Here is a 16,833-nt window from a genome sequence, read left to right as displayed (position 1 = left end):
ATGTTTGAGTAGCCCACTAAGTTCTCAGGTTGCCTAAAGTGGAAGCACTCAGCACCTGCAAAGGATAGACTTTACCATTCATTAGTCTTCTGACACAATTTGGAAAAAGAGAAAAGGAGAGGTGTGCACAACCAGGAGAAATTACCTGGGCTGCAGTTTAAGCCCAGGCACTCAATAGAAATCTGGGTCCATTTTCATGTTCAGGAAAAAAAATGGATCTTCAGATAACAAGTAGACCAGATTATTTCTTTTCAAAATATTCCCAATGATTCCCACCTAAAGTGGAAATGTCTACTTGTCTATAGCCAGGGATAATAATTGTTTTAATGTCTGATTTGAAAAATACTAAAAAAAAAACAGGGTTAATAATGAAACGCTGACACAACTTTATCTATAGCACTTCTAGCAGAATGGTTATAACATGAAAAAGTAAGGTTCAATAAAACGCAAGGCAGAAACAGCAAATTATATTAGATGTGACATATTAGCCATAAGGCCTTTTCTAAACTACAGCAAAGAAATTAGGACAAGGGTATGGTAGTATATTTCTCCCCACAGTGTGAGAAAGGCCTAACCCTCAGAGCATTCCCTCTAAACTTGTATTCTATTTCTAGCATGTGTTTTATTAACTTTTATTTTTGTTTTGCAGGCTAGACACACAGCACCAACCTTAATGTCAAATTAGATAATGAAAAGCAATAGTCATCTTAAGAAAAATCATTCAAATAACTGTCATGTTGCATTATAGTTTTTGCTGCTAGCAAAAGCCTTAATTAAGTCTGCAGAATGGTTTCTTTTCTCATCCTCTGATTTCAGATGCTCTGAACTTCCTAAGCAATTTTTCTGTTACAGCTACATCTTTATGCTCTTGTAAGAATCATCTGATGTATAGAATACAGCAATTGCTTAAAAAAAAAAAAAAAAGAAAAAAGTAGGAGGGGAGAGTTTCACATAAAATCATACCATTTATCAAGTTGTAGGAAAAAAGTGAAAGCTAGAACTTCAAATGTTGCCAGATTTCATGTGGAATGATCAGCACAATCCTAACGACTTCTGCTGATGTGTACTGATAAACAAATCAGAACAACAGCAAGTGACATATTAATATGAAAACCTGGAAATGTGCTATAGAACTGATCCTGCTGCAATGCGGTTACCAAACTGGGAGGTAACTCTGGTTGGAGCAGAACCAGGCTTACCCCCAAATCAATTTTCCTAAAGGAAAGGGTATTGCAGCAATCTCTGACTGAAACAGCAATTCCCAACAGGGAATCTAATTATGTCAGGGGCTGAAATGATAAGTACAAGGAACAGAAAATGCAAGGGAAATTGAGCTGTCTTTGGGTTCTGAATCAAACAGAACTCACCCAGATCTGGAGGAATGGGCATAATGAATGCATGCATAATAAGTTGCAATTAATACCACTGAATGAGCCATTGGTGTGATAGGTATTATCTACTCTAAATCCATCATTGGAATGAACAAGTTGGATGTGTTTCTACTGCTTTATGAATCTCCACCTAGTCTCCTTAACCTTGTGAGAGTCTAAGTCTAGCTGGAGGCATATAGCTGGAGGATTTGCTACAGTTCTTCCTGAAGTCACTTGAGGTCTGTCTACAGCAGCTGACTCTTCCCCATTTGCTGTGCTTTGATTTGTGCCATGAAGTGCTCTCAGCATTCATGAACCAGAGCCTTGCAGGTTGCAACCGAACTGGAAGAGGTGGCTGAGGATCTCACCTACTGCACTGCGGTTGGGAATTCAGTCCATAAGACCAGACTAGAACTATTATGAAGTGAAATATTCGGAAATGTGGCTGGGATGCCAGAATGTCTTTACAAATTACTAAGGTCTGTAGATCCACTTACAGTGGTCCAAACTGCCTGCTAACACATCTGGAGAGATCCTCAGGCCCCAGACACAAGCTCTGGCCATGAGGGACATTCTCCTCTTTCTGGCTGCATAGTAAGCAGCACAATGGGATGGGGCAGAGAATCAGAAAGTGCAAGAAGTCGTGGGTTGAGATAAAGACAGTTTAATAAGACAAGCAAAAGCTGTACATGCAAGCAAAGAATAAGGAGTTCATTTGCTACTTCCCATTGGCAGGCACATGTTCAGCCACCTCCAGGAAAGCAGGGCTTATCACATGCAACAGTTTCGTGGGAAGACCAATGCCATCACTCTGAGTAGGTCCTCTCCATCTCCAGCCTCCTTCTTTACCCCAGCTTTTATTGCTGAGCATGATGCCACATGGTATGGGACATCCCTTTGGCCAGCCGTCCTGGCTGTGTCCTCTCCCAGCTCCTGGTGCACCCCCTGCCTGATCACTGGCAGGGCAACACAAGCAGAAAAGTCCTTGTCTCTGTATAAGCACTACTCAGCAACAACTAAAACATTGGTGTGTTATCACCAATGTTTTCATCATAAATTCAAAACACGGCACCATGCCAGCTACTATGAAGAAAAATAACTCTATCCCCACCCAAATCAGGGCATTGGCACTTATATAACACAATTGCAAAACATTTCCAGATCAGGATATTTGACTGTCATGTGTTGCTATTTACATGAAAACCTTTAGGAATTAAAATGGTTATCCTGATACAGCAAGTAGTGATGAGCTAAGGTCTAGTTTTTCATTGAGTCTCCAGACTGTTTCCCCCCAGCTCTGTTAACTCCGTTGAATTTAGTCAAGTAGTTGCTCATTGCCCCAGTGAAACCAACAGAAATATTACTGTTTATTAGGGCTTGGCTGTGAAGCCAGTTATTGCATGTATCTCCAGGCTATTTCAGGAATATGATATTCCAAGATAGCCTTTATAATTGGCCTAAATTCCCCGTCTGTAAAACTGAAACAGTAAAACTGTACTTCCTCTGTACTTTGTGTGCCTGATTTACCTCAGTGGTAAGCTCTCTGTAACATGAGAATGTAAAATTATCAGGACAGTCCATCCTTTTGGGATTATATGCACCAGGGAAGTAGCATCCCTCTGGGAATACATCCAGTTTGACAGGATGTCTGACTACCTTTGTACTCCAAAAGGAAAAGCAACTTGGAAGGGAGCAAAGACTTTCCACAGAGAATGAAAATGTGGACACATAGAGAAAGAAAGAAGAAAGGAAAACAAGCAAACAGAAAGTTTTTAGGAATTCTTAATGAAATCTTTTGAACTGGCTGTTATCAGAATGTTCCTACATTTTGACCAGCTCTACAAAGTCGCAGTAGAGCTGGCAGGAGGGAGAGAGGGTTGGTCGGGACATGCCAAATTATTAAGAAGGTATACATTCACCCAAAGCACTCACAGTTTCTGCATCCAGTGAATGGTTTGTTCAGAAGGAACAGCAGCTGATGTTTTCTAGTTCTTCCTTGGATTCTTGACCTGTTTGCATAGTGAAAATAAGCCAGATTTAAACCTTTTTGAGACATATAGGCATGTTTGCAAATTCCTCCCTTCTTTCTTTGCTTCCTTCCTCTGCTAAACCAAAACCAAAATAATTCTCTTTGCATGGATATGTTATACTTTTCTCTGCCAACCTAAACAGTAATAAAAGACTAGGTCACTTATCACTACATGCACACAATAAGTGAGTAGGCCATATCCATATTTTACAGGGTTGTTTAAAAATGTTAGCTTCTAGAATGCAGATACTGGTTTATAAACTGGAAAGGACAGAGTAAGGAAAAGCATGTGAGGAAGATTTACACCACAAATATAAGGAAAAAAAAACTTTGTTAAGTAGTTTTTCATTTTGTTTTGTTTTGATTTTTAGTTTAGTTTGTTTATAAGTTCTGGAAAATCCATTGGATTAAAATACATCAGAAAATCCCCAGAAACCAGGCTGAAAGTGAACAAGATTTTAAGCCTTCTCCATCACTGTCAGCTGAAATTCTTTCCTCCTGATAAATGTAAGTAGATGCTGTTGCTGCTTCTTTATTGATGCTGGTGATCTCAATCCAATAGTGCAGGAGAAAGTGGAAGATTAAGATGTATAGTAAAGCAGGACTGAAAGATTATTGCAATAAAATGGAAAAATTGTCAGTCCCATAGTGCCTTAAGATGGAATGTTACAATGCCTTTGTGGTTAGGAAAGGTTAAAACACTTCCAAGAATATCTTTCTTACTGATAGACTTTCCCCAGAGAAGACCTTGTAGTCATTTAAATCCTTAGTGACCTGACTGTAAATCTGATACTATCAAAAGCCCGAAAATAAACTGACATGCTCCTTCAACTGTTGAAATTGTACTTGCTGTGAGTTGCATAAAAGAGGAAATTAGAATCTAGCTAAAAATCAGAGTCCATGGTGTTTTCTGTGCTAAAAACATCATTTCAATACTATTAACAAGATGGTAATACAATTAACAAGATGGTAAGATTTAGTGAAGAACTGGATCCATATGTTCACCAAGGAATCCAGCTGGAGGTGAGATGAACAGCAACATAAACCAACATTCCAAAGATAAACCACTTATGAGTGAATTAAGTTATTTGGACTAATCATAACAGCTCCTAAGATTTTGGTAAGGCCCCAAAAGCATCTGGGACCTGCTCCTTGGAAATTTCAGTTCTAAAATGGTAAAGATTGGGGTTGTTCATCCTGGAGAAGAGAAGGCTCAAGAGAGACCTTACAGTGGCCTTCCAGTGCCTAAAGGGGGGCCCGCAGGAAAGCTGGGGAGGGACACTTTGTCAGGGATTGGAGTGATAGGACAAGGAGTAATGGTTTTAAACTAAAAGAAGGTAGCTTTAGATTAGATATGAGGAAGAAATTCTTCTCTCAGAGGGTGGTAAGGCCCTGGAACAGGTTGCCCAGAGAAGCTGTGGATGCCCCATCCCTGGAAGTGTTCAAGGCCAGGCTGGATGGGGCTTTGGGCAACCTGGTCTAGTGGGAGGTGTCCCTGCCCATGGCAGGGGGGTTGGAATTAGATGATCTCTAAAGTCCCTTCCAGCCCAAACCATTCTATGATAAAGATAAAAGCAGCATAGAAAGAGGCTAGGGTCATGCTAACATTCAGTGTAACACCTGGAGAGAGAGTGGGATGTAGCTGAGGATATTGTGCACTGTAGCTAAGCATTTTGTGCAGGGGAAACCTGCATTGTCTGGTCAAGGAGTGAAATTGCTGTTACAGAAGCATGGGCTCTGGAAATGTGCTGCATGTACAGGCAAATCTCCTTATCACCATGGGAGAATTTAAACGGATCCCCTTCCCAGTACAGGATGCGAGCACTGAAGCCTCACAGTATTGTCATACATGTCCATGTTTCACTGCCTATTGTTTTTTTGTTGTTGTTTGCTTGTTTTTGTTTTTGTTTTGTTTTGTTTTTCTTTCTTTCTTTTCTTTTCCACACACTCTCCGTGTGGATGATTTGTATTGTGAAAAGGGCCAGGCAGAGTACCATTCCTGTTCTAGCATCCTTTGACACTGAGTTCAAAATATTTAAGCCTGTAGGGAAATTACTAAATTACCCATTTGAACATGTTTTAATCTAAATCTTTAGGCACATGGGTAAGGAGGGGAAGAAGTCCTGACAATATTGCATGGCATATGTCTTAACTTTTCAAAGATACAGGGAAAAAACTGACCAAGGACAATATTAGTACAACAGTCCTGTATGTCAAAGCATTTCCAAAATGCCTGTGCTTCCTATTTACACCCCTCTATTTGCATGTGAAAAGCCTGTATTTGCAGATGTCAAGATTTCACTGAGGGTCAGACTGAGCTGAAACCCTGAGATTCAAACATTTCAGAAGGCCTGGGAAGGTTTGTTTTCATGGCTCTGCTTTATGTCATTGTTGGAGATAAGAAACTGAGATGATTCCGTGCAGAAATAAATCCCTCCAGGGTTGGTGTGTACTTTGGGTTTTGGCCACTTCTGTCAGATGGCATTGCCTACTTGTCTTACGTGGCTGGTAAAGCTTCAAACTTTCACATTTTGCTCTCATTTGAAATTGAGTTTATTCTACTCTTAATCAAGATACTTTAGTTTGCTATAGAACTGCTCTACAGATCTGCTCTGGGGCACTCCTCATCATGATCAACCATGGCCAGGAAAGGGATGGCAGTAGAAAAATCATGCCAGGAAAGCAAAGGAAAGCAAGAGAGGGACGTTCTTAGCATCACAGTGATTACTGCAGTTCTGACCTTGGCTTACATTGGCTCACCCGAGGCAGGAAAAATGGTTCCCCCAGGTATAGTCCTTTCTGAGCAACTGGGGAAGCCATGGCTGGTGGACCTCCGTGTCCCTACCAGTGGATAGCCATGATCCTACTGTCTGCATGGCTATCCCTACCATAAACTTTTTGCTGCACCAAGTACTTTGCTGATGGAAAGCATCCTCAGAAATGGGGTGGCAGGGTTGGAGCACCAGAAAGCTACCGAGAAACTGCATTTCTGTACATCCAGCAGTGAGAGTGCAAGACTTTGTCCTTATTCCTGGGACAGAAAAATTTGATTTTGTCTATGCTGCTGTGAATCCTTGATCGTTCCCTAAGGACTGTTCTCACAGAGCTCAGAATGAGACTATCATTACATTACTATTCAGAGCAGGCCTGACGATGTAATTATTTCCTATTAGAAGTGCCTGCATCATTGCATTTTCAGAGTATTGAATTTGCATTACGCAAAACTACAGGTCAGGATCTTAGCTGATGTATCCCTCATAACTTTGCTGAAAACAATGGCACTGCAAGCATTTGCAATGGTTAGAAGTCTAGCTATATTTCCACATCTGTGTATGTAGATCTATAAAAAAAATTAAAGAATACATGACATTTGTAGGAAAAAAATCATATTCAGTTAGATGCTTCTATAATAGAGATTAGGTTTGGAGAACAAGGTTGATTTTTCAGCATGGGAAAGAATGGAAACTGGTCACTTTTGCCATTTAGTCAAATTAAACCTTGAATTATGTACCATAAGCCTTCAAAAAAAATTCTGCAATTACCTATCTATTCACTTCTCTGTTAAGAGATTTTGTGTCGAGGAGTGCACATGCAAAACAGGAAGGAAAATAATGATCAGATTTAAACTTAACTAAAAGGCATTTTCTCAGCTGGAGTTTAGAAAAAGTGATTCCATAAATGCAGAATTTTGTGTTGAATCCTTGATAATGTCTGGAATAATGTAGCATACAGCATAACATAATAATGACAAGCGAAAGTAAATAATAATAGTAAAACAAAAACAAAACAAAACAAAAAACACATTCTTTAAACTTAGTTGATTCAGTGTAGGTACATTTTTCATTTTGGTATTGTTTCTGTTTTACACAAAGTATATTTTAAAGACATCTTAGATGTTTAACTGCATTGAGATCATGCATTATACTCTTTGTCCTTTGCAGAAGAAAACATACCTGCCAGAAGCACATAATTTAATAAAGAAAATATCATTATAACTAGATTTTAGTGACATTACAATCACGAAACTCAGGCAAGGGGTCAGCCAGCCAGATTGTTTCTACTGGGTATTTGAAAACTGTGGGCTGCTGTTATTTTCAGCTACATAGTAATTTAATTTTAGTGTGGAAAATAAATTGGAGTTTTAAAGGGAGGCTATTCTTTTGTATCTAAAAGCTGCAGATGCTGGTGTGGAATTGCTTGTTGCCAAAACTAGCTATGAGTATATTTAGTCTGAGAGAAAAAGATTGGGTTGATAGTTCAGAGGTCGAAAAACCCTCTGTGACAAATAAGTTCAATTTACCATCAGCGTAGGGTCTTCTCTGTCGTCCTGTTCTTGTGCCTTTATTCTCCGTTATATTATTTTCCTGTTATTGTGTCCTTTAGGGAATGGGCTTTGCAAGCTGTTCAGTCTCTGAATGGGTTCAATCCTTGGCTTCCGTGGAGACCGCTGAGAAGGGTGTCACTTGTGCAGGCAGTTTTGTGAGGAGACAACTCACTAATAAGACACATACTCAGACAACCGGCTTGATTCGTGTAGGCCTCTGAGCAGCTATCAGAAGCTAATTGTAATGCTTATTAAAGACAGCTTAGCAGGGATGTGAAAATGGCAGGCAGAGCTTTGCTATTATCTGCACCAGCTCTCTGCCCTCTTACTCAGCAGCTCTGCTCTCTGGGCCTATTCAGGGACAGAGATGCTAATTTTCTAAAAGGAAAAGAAAAAAAAAAAAGAAAAAAAAAAGAAAAAAAAGGTCCCAAACCACTGTTACTTGGCAGTTCTGTAAAACCAGCCTAGCCTGGGAAAGCTGACAGAGGCTCTTTATGTTGCATTTGCATCACATGCCAGTCTTTTTGGTGCAAATCTGGTTGCAGGACCACTAAGCAGGTTGTACCTTCTTCGCAGTCTGCAGGTGAGCATCACAAAGGTGTTTCTGAGGAAAACTGGGAGGCACAGCTGTGAGATCCTTTATTAGTGGTGGTAACAAAGAAAAGAGAGCCCCAGAAAAGTACAGCTTAACAAAAATATTCCAGTTTAAGCATTTCATTGTCATCTCTTATCTTTTGCAACGTCTCCTCCCCACCTCCTCCCACCTCCTTCCATTTTTCCTGTGAAAACTGAGCAAGCATGGTATGGAAATCAGGGACACAACGAATGTCAAACTCAACATGCCATATCCTTAAACTCTCTGTCAGAGTAAAAATACAGTTTGAGGCTTTGCATCCTGTTATTCCTCATGCAAACTACCACTGCAGACAAGCACTTTGCCTGTGGTAAACGCTCTTGTTCAGAGCAGATGTTTCCCTCAATTAGCATTTTTTCAACTATTTAGCAAGTACATTCTATTAAAATATTTTAATTTATGCAGAAATTATGTTATTAAATTTACAAATTCTTTTTATAGGACACATCCTATAGTTTCAAGCTAATAATTTTCTGTCAGTAACTGTTACCATGGGCCGGAGAGTATTCCTCTAATAAGAAATCTGTACATTCTTTTTTCTAACAGTGAGGCATTTGCTTCTTTCATGTATTTCTCATAAGCATGATGATTGCATTTTTGATATCCTCCACACAAAGGAGGATGCTTAACATTTAAGACACTTGACAGTTTTTGGAAAACATGGAGATGTAGATTTTAGTCTGGAAAGTTTTGCATAAATGTAATAACTCCTTTGTTCTTTATTCTATTCTGTTCAATTAACTTTCCTCCTTCCAAAACCAGAGCCTTATGGATAGATAAGACAGCCTTTCTCTCCTTACCCTTCCATCTGTTCAGACCATTTTCACAGACCCTGCAGATGCAGTTCTGCCCTGCCCTGGTGTTACTCTTCCCCTGTATGTTGCCTGAAATGGACTGTGTAGCTTAAGAAATCCATATATAGGAGTTATAGTGTATTATAGTGCATTATAGTGTTATTTCTGACAACACTTTCATCTGTCAACTAAAATTAGCAGTTGCAAAGGCTAATGAAGTTTTTCTCATGGCAGGCTCATGCAGTTGATAATGAAATGCCGAGTTTTTTATATCTAGGTTGTCGGCAGGAATCCAGCTCAGGTTACGAGTGACCGACAGTTGCTACCATCTACTGGCTGTTTGTGATCCTGTGTGAAACAACAGGGCATTGAGACTCCTTCCTGGTCCTGTCGTGTCGGCCCAGTCGTGGACAAATGGCTTCTGTCTGGTTGGCAATCTGACCAAAAGCTTGTTGGGATTGGCACCCAACAAGGGAGGTAACACTTTCATGAGTCATTTGAGTAGGTCTTTGGCTCCTGTATCATGTAAGTGTTTTTCTCCTGCTATCTAACATAATGTCTCTTGTTTACTTTAGATGAGCACTGCTGTGTTTAGGAGTGTGCCAGCTAATCACTGCCGAACTGTGATTTTATGCAAAGCAGTGCTTGTCTCCCTTGAGTACTAAAATTCAGTATCCCATTAGTTAACCTGTGTTTAACCATCTCTTTTTAATGGCCTTTCACAGTGCTGGCAAAACCACAAGTCTTAAAGACATACTGAATAAAAAAATTGCAACTTTCATCAAGGTTAGACTTGAAAGATATTAAATTAGTTGGGAAGATCCTAAAATGGCTAAGCAGTAAAGTAGATAATCTCTTTTCATAAGCAATAAATATATTCACTTTATAATGAATATAGAGTAGAAATGTCTACTACCATGACACTATCTGTGTTTCAGGATTTTCAGAAGATTTGACATGATTTAATTGATTTTTTTTTTTTTTTACTATGTAGTAATAGGCAGAGTTTAACTTTCTTTCTTTCTTTCTTTCTTTCTTTCTTTCTTTCTTACTTTCTTTCTTTCTTTCTTCCTTTCTTTCTATTTCTTTTTCTTTCTTTCCTTCCTTCTTTCTTTCTTTCTTTCTTTCTTTCTTTCTTTCTTTCTTTCTTTCTTTCTTTCTTTTTCTCTCTCTCTCTCTCTCTCTCTCTCTTTCTCTCTTTCTCTCTTTCTCTCTTTTTCTTTCTTTCCATTGCTCTAATCTGGATATATGCATATTTATTTTTCATGCTTATGATTTTGAGAATTAGTGATTAAAACTAATATAAAAATGGTTTATTGCATTAACTCCAACTCTTCCACATTCCTTCCTTTAATTGTTATCTTAATGCCAGAAAATGCAAGGAGGACAATGCCATTTGGCTTTTCCTTTCACATCTCCTACATGTAGCCTTCCTAGACCTCAAAGTGGAGTGGCTTTGTCTAGTTGCCCAGTCCTTGTCAGCTACTGTTGAAAGAGAGGTTCTAAAAGTAGACTAGCAAGTGACAATAAGATGGCAGTGTATTTGCAAAATGTAATAGATTATAGCTCTACCCATCACCTAAAGGGAAGGCACAGAGGCAGCAATGACAGAATGACAGTAGAGTTTACAGAAGCCCAAATTCCAAATAGCATCGTAACATTTGACATTCCCCAATACAGTAAAATCCAGCAAGATTGAAAGTAACCTCAGACATCTTGTAAATTTAGGTCAAAGCAATATCAATATGAAACTTTTAGATAGCTATGGTGCTACTGTTGATTTGATGCTATGATGATGATATTACATGGTGTCTATCTGGCCATGGGCAGTTATCTTAATAATAGGAACTCTAGACCAGCTATAGTGCTTTCCTATCCACACCAATAATAATATTTACCACCACAATGGAAGAAGTAATGTCTTCTCGACAAAAAGTACTAGGTGGAATTCTCTGGCTTCTTTGAAAGAAGTCAGGCTAAATATCTGACATATTCTTTTACCTGAATCTCAATGAAGTCTACAGAAACTAAGCAGACCTAATATCCTCTCTGCTTAGTCTGATCCATCCCTCCAAGCTTAACACATGAACACACAGAGGTCATGGTGGGAATTGTTGTAGAGTTGATGTATTTGTTGCCCATGTAGTAACTTCCAACCTATGTAGTTTAATAGTAAAATAAGAACAGGAAGGTAAATTATGTTCTTCTGATACTTGGGTCATAAACTGACTTTTTTTTTTAACCAGTTCAAGATGAAAAATTATCGTGAACCTGTCACTTTTACTGAGCAATGGGATGATTTGCTCCGTTAGTTCCTTTTAACAACTCTTAACATGCTGTGGTCAGCCATGTGACCATGTAAGTGGTCATCACTATGCAGTCCCTAAGATGACCTAAATTAGTAGTTTTTGTATAGAGCTATTTAAGCAACTGGGCCTTCAGCGGCTGTATCTATACTCTGACAGAGCTGATCCTAGATCCTTGACCTATTTGTCCCTTTACAAGGACATCTTAAAGCCTAGCTGGCCAAGTGCACTGGCCCTTGCAGTAATCCAGAATTTCTCATGCCATTCTGAACTAAGGTGTGCAGACCTGCTGTTGAACGGTGAATGGATTTGATCCTGTGTCTGTTCTGACTACATCTATCTGATCAGTAAAATGAGATTCAGCTCCAGCTAAAGATGACTAACTGTAGGTGTCTAAATGAAGGTATCAGCTATAATCTTACTATAGTCCTATTGCAGGTATTTACTTCAGCACTATCTGAGGCACTTTCTAGGCACTACTGAATGCAATGGCTGGGAAGTGAATTCAGGTGCCCACACATTGACTCACTGATGTTTTAGATTACCCAAAATATCTTCCTTGGTTTTCATGTACAACTATGGAAAGTTATTGCTCTATTGTATGTCCTCTGTCCTATCTGTCATCTCCATGTGTCTTCCACACTATAGGGCATCTTAAACTTAACTCCTTGTATGTGTGTAACTAAAATAAGTCAAGATCTCCACTGACCATATGTGAAACTGATATATACAGGTCACAGGCAGACATCTGAGGTACCTAAACATTCGAGTCTACTGCCATTTGAGATGCCTTAGGATTCAGGACCTGACTGTCCTGGATACTGTAGGTTGCCTCAAATGTCACTGTGTCCTTTTGTTTAGTCAACGGCACCCTGGTCCTAAATTCAGATGTCTTAGTCTCAGGTTGAGTCATACCACAAAGGAGTGATACAGTTACCTTAAACACAAGTTTTCTTTCATGTTAGATACCCTAGGGTAACCCTGACATCTGCAGAGGTATAATACATATTCCACAGGATTTTTAGATGTGAGAGCTTTTGGAGTGGCAGCTGGAGAGAGAGATACCCTCAAGGTGTAATGTGACAATATAAACTTATGTTCAGGTGACTGAATTGAGCCTTTAGTAACCAGAAGCAGGGTTCTCAGGAGAAGTTAATAGTGACTTCCCCATCTCCAGCACTTACTCTCTATTTCATTGTAATTTCTTCCGAGTTCTCCCATGCTTTTGTCAGCTAATTCTCTTATCCTTGTTCCATCAGGGGCTGGAAAAAGGAAGAGATTTCACCATTCAATAAGAAAATAAGGATAGTGCTACATTGCTGGGTACTGCCAGGATGGCTTCCAAGCAAGCTGGTTTAGATGTGCATACTCCCCACATTCCAGGCAGAGCCGGAGTGGTTGGAGTCCCATGAAAGTTTGCCAGTGTGGACTACATAGATGTGTGTGTGTGTGTATGGGTGCTTTATTTGTGTCACCTGCTTCACTCGGAAAGGAGTATTCTGCTGCTTAGATTTTGGGAGGTCAGATGTGTTTCATTCCATTCACAGTCTGAAGTGGTCCGCCAGGTTAGGTAATGAACCATAAGGGATGTCAGCAGTGAAAATAGAAGTGCTGCTTGTACTTTTATTCCTTTGATGATTTTATTTTATTTTTCTTCCTGAGCCTGACTGACTGGGGTGAGCAAAGTAGGTAAGATAGAAATGGTTATGGAAGTATCAGGAGAGCTGGATAATAACAGTGCCTGAATTATCTGTTGGAGGCATTCTCTTCTTATTTACTATATGATCATCAGTTAAAAGCCATACTTGATCTGTCACTCTGTGTCCATTTACAGACAAAACTGGTAGCTCATTTTGTCTTTTGAAATCTATTTGGACAGAGGACTGAAACATTTTTTTTTTGATGAGGGGCTTGTCACACTTACTCATGTCTTTGTCATTCCAAGCAAGATTTCTGCAACATGTTCTGCTTTAAAGAGATTTATAAATGTCTGCTAGAAGAGAATGTCAGCAGCTCATCTTTTTTGGGGTGGTCACTAAATATTATTCCAACATTGCTCTTCTGGCATTTCACTCTGATTTCCAGTTTAACACCATGTGAACCAGAGTTATTTATGACTTTGCAAGCCTCAAGTATACAACAGCTCAAGAGAGAAGTCTTTTTCCTGTGAGAAATCCTGATAGGAAAGAAAGTTGTAACCAAGAACACATTTATTTTGAGGAGGGAAATGAAAGTGTTTTTTTTTTTTTTTTTTTTTTTTGTGGTGATAGGTCATGTAGGACAGGGATAATTTTACATAGAAACAGTTTTTGTGACAGTGGAGTCATCCTGCCTACATGCAAATGCAGTCAGCTTGACACCAGGAGTTTGTTATGTGTACAAGTATTCAGCTACAAAATATGTTTTGGGTGTATGGTTTTGTTCTCATCTCTGACTTGCCTTCCTCTCACTATTAGAATTAAGTTCAGAGGTGGTGACAGGGAAATTCCTAGTGCTGGAATAACAACAGAGCTATATCAAACTTGAATGACTGCCTGTAAAGGCAGAACAACACTGGACAAAAACGAACAAAACAAACAAACAACTTGTGAAGGGATAAAGGAAGTGAGAAGCTTAGCTTCATACCTTGGGTGCCAAGAAAGAGGAAATTTGGTTGTGGCACTGGAGGTGTGAGTCTGAGAAACTCTACCTATGAGAGAGAAATGTGCAATTCTGAGCAGATGCGAAGCTGTACAGTAAACAGCTGCACAAGCCTGCAGAACCTGTATAGGCCTACAGAAGCAGAAAAATGTATATAGATAGATTTTCCTTTGTCTATCTGACACAACCTTTTCCTTCAGAAACTCATTTTGATGGGATATTTTCAACAAGCTCTGCCTGGTTAATTTAAGAGAGAGGAACATCAACACCTTCTGTGCCTGTTATTATGCCCAGCCTTCTACTTCTGTAGGCAATGATGCCAGAGACGTCTGCTCAGAAATATGTGAACTGCTTTCCTCCATACATTTTGATTATGAATCATGTGGAATTAACTTTACTGGAACATCTCTGGAAGAAGTTACCCTCCCTATGACATAAATATCATCTGCTCAGTCCAGGGTACTATGCAAAGGACGCTTGTATATAGTATTTGTTCTTTGAAGTACTGCTCTGGCAGTTGCCACTCTCTGGAAACCGTTTTGTATGCTTCTCCATTGCAGAAATATTATGTTCAGATAGTATGGTGCTGAGTGTCTGTTTGAATGTACGTTAAAACACACAAATAAGCAAATTAATTATCTTTGGTTGTTACCAAATTCTGCCTTTAGTTCCCCACCATGGGGGAAAAAAAAGTTCACAGAGTGTTTTACAGAGTAAAAAATGCCCATGTATTTTATGAGAAAACATTTTCCACTTTGAAAACATAAAAAACCCTACACACTTGCATTAAACCTGGCTTAAGGTTTATAACATATGACAGTCTTTAAAAAGGGAATATATCTGGAGGTTTTCGTGACTTCATAAAAATACCCATTACACATGCTGAAAGTGCTGCACATTAGATACTCTTGTCTTGGAATGTAATTGCCTTAAAGGTGTAAAGGACCCTGAGCTTAACAATTCCCCCAGCATGTCTATTCTCCATTTCTGTTCTACAGAAGAAGCTAGAAGGATGTGGTATCATCAAAGAGGCATGTGTTGGGAGAGGGAAGAGCTAATCCTTAAATAGTTGTGCCCTGCATCTCAACTAAGGAATGAAAATCTTGCGAAGGGATTTCCTGAAATCTTACATACGCTGTATCCCTCAGCCTATTAAATGTTATAATTGTTGCACTAAGATAAGAGGTGCCTCCAAAGTAATCCATGCTGGGTGGCCCTAGGTAAGAAATTATTTATTAATATCCCAGAGTAATGCCATGCAGTGATAGTGATGGAAATTTGGCAAACCAACTCTACTTCTGTCAGATGAGTGAAACAGCCACTTCACTCAAGGCTGGATGACAGGCAGATGTAGAGATCATTGTATTAGGGAAATAAGAAGAGATGGCTTGTGATAAGGCTGGTGACTGAGAGAGATGGCAAAAAAGAAAGAGAAGAGGGTGGTGAGTACTTTCTCATCCAGACAATTTTACTGTCATAAATGTCTGATGAGTCTTTCTCCTGTAATCCATATTCCACTTACATAGCTACAAAATATTATTAATTCATATTATTAATATTTAGTACTGGCTTTGAATTTGTCAAAATGATTTGGGTTGGTGGACTGGTTTTAAAGAATCTCTACAGTCTGTTTTACATGGACTGGTATGAGTTTGCATAAAAAGTGGAAAAGGGTGGAGTAGAATTGAAATAATTTGCTTAAATGGAAAAAGTAGAAATCATAGGTGATAACTGGTGATTATTTTTTGTTACCAGTTAAATTATTTAGAAAATACGTGATAGTTGTCCTAAAGTTAGCATAAATTTGGGTCAAGAGTGATAATCTGGCAAAACAGAGAAACAGCTTTTCCTCAGCAGTATAGAGTCATGCAGCATTTGCTCAGTTTCTGGGAGATATAGGACTGAGTACCTGAGCTGTACTGAAACAATTTCAATTTCTCCTGATGCCCCCAGGGAAAGTCCCTCCTGGTAAGCTACTTGGGTCTGGGCTGGGAGTTCTTGTCTTCTGTTAGATAATGTGACATTTTTTTATATCATCCTCCCAGTATTCAAGTGCGGTAACTTCTAGGACAGAAGATAATTCTTCTTGTGGCTTGGAGGAAAACCTTGCAGGAGACTCTGACACTTGGTGATAAGGGGATGACACAAATGACACACATTGATGACACAGATGGTCCTGGATTGTTTGGCCATGATAAATCAGTCAGAAGATGGCCTTGATCTTGACTGTCTTGCTGGTTAGATAGCCCTCACCAGCGGTGTTTTGGGGAAGGATGTGCAGTTTAATATCCTTTCTAGAACTGTTCCACTTTATGAAGCAGACATTAAGATGGTGTACTGCTAACAACACATGGAACAATGTTGCAATGGAGCTCTAAATCCTAACTTGATCCAGGCTGTGGGTCTAGGAGATGTGGCTTCAACTACTACTAGCAATAGAAGACTCGTATCCAAATCCTGGCTTCAGGCCTTTGTGCTAATGGGTAAGAGGAAAATCCATGTCACATGGCAATTTTGTGAATTTGTCTCTCTCCCTTCAGTGGCAGAGGGTTTCATACTCATTTGGTGTGTCCAAAGCACTCTTATTCTCTGTTGAGTGGAATACTATACACTGAAAAAGCATTTTCCATTTCATTTTTAGTTCCTCTTGGGGTGAAGAACTGAAAGACATTCCAAACAGTTGGAAATGAGGCCTTTTTTAGTTTTGTTTTCTTTGCTGAGTGACCTGAGAAATCA

At 39.3% G+C, this 16,833-nt stretch overlaps 1 long non-coding RNA gene across 1 annotated transcript; it reads right to left on the bottom strand.

Annotated features, from left to right (window-relative positions):
* Window positions 1–2,288: 2,288 nt before the first annotated feature.
* On the bottom strand, window positions 2,289–8,525 carry LOC310892744. The gene is made up of 3 exons (XR_014578368.1): window positions 7,700–8,525; window positions 3,303–3,379; window positions 2,289–2,326 (listed from the first exon to the last, which is right to left on the bottom strand). It is a non-coding gene; the product is annotated as an uncharacterized lncRNA (long non-coding RNA).
* Window positions 8,526–16,833: the final 8,308 nt, after the last annotated feature.

Source organism: Anser anser, assembly GCF_964211835.1.
Source record: "Anser anser genome assembly, chromosome: 1".
Classification (NCBI taxonomy): Eukaryota; Metazoa; Chordata; class Aves; order Anseriformes; family Anatidae; genus Anser; species Anser anser.
Note: the sequence above shows the minus strand (reverse complement) of the source record. Positions and strands in the feature narration are given on the sequence as shown.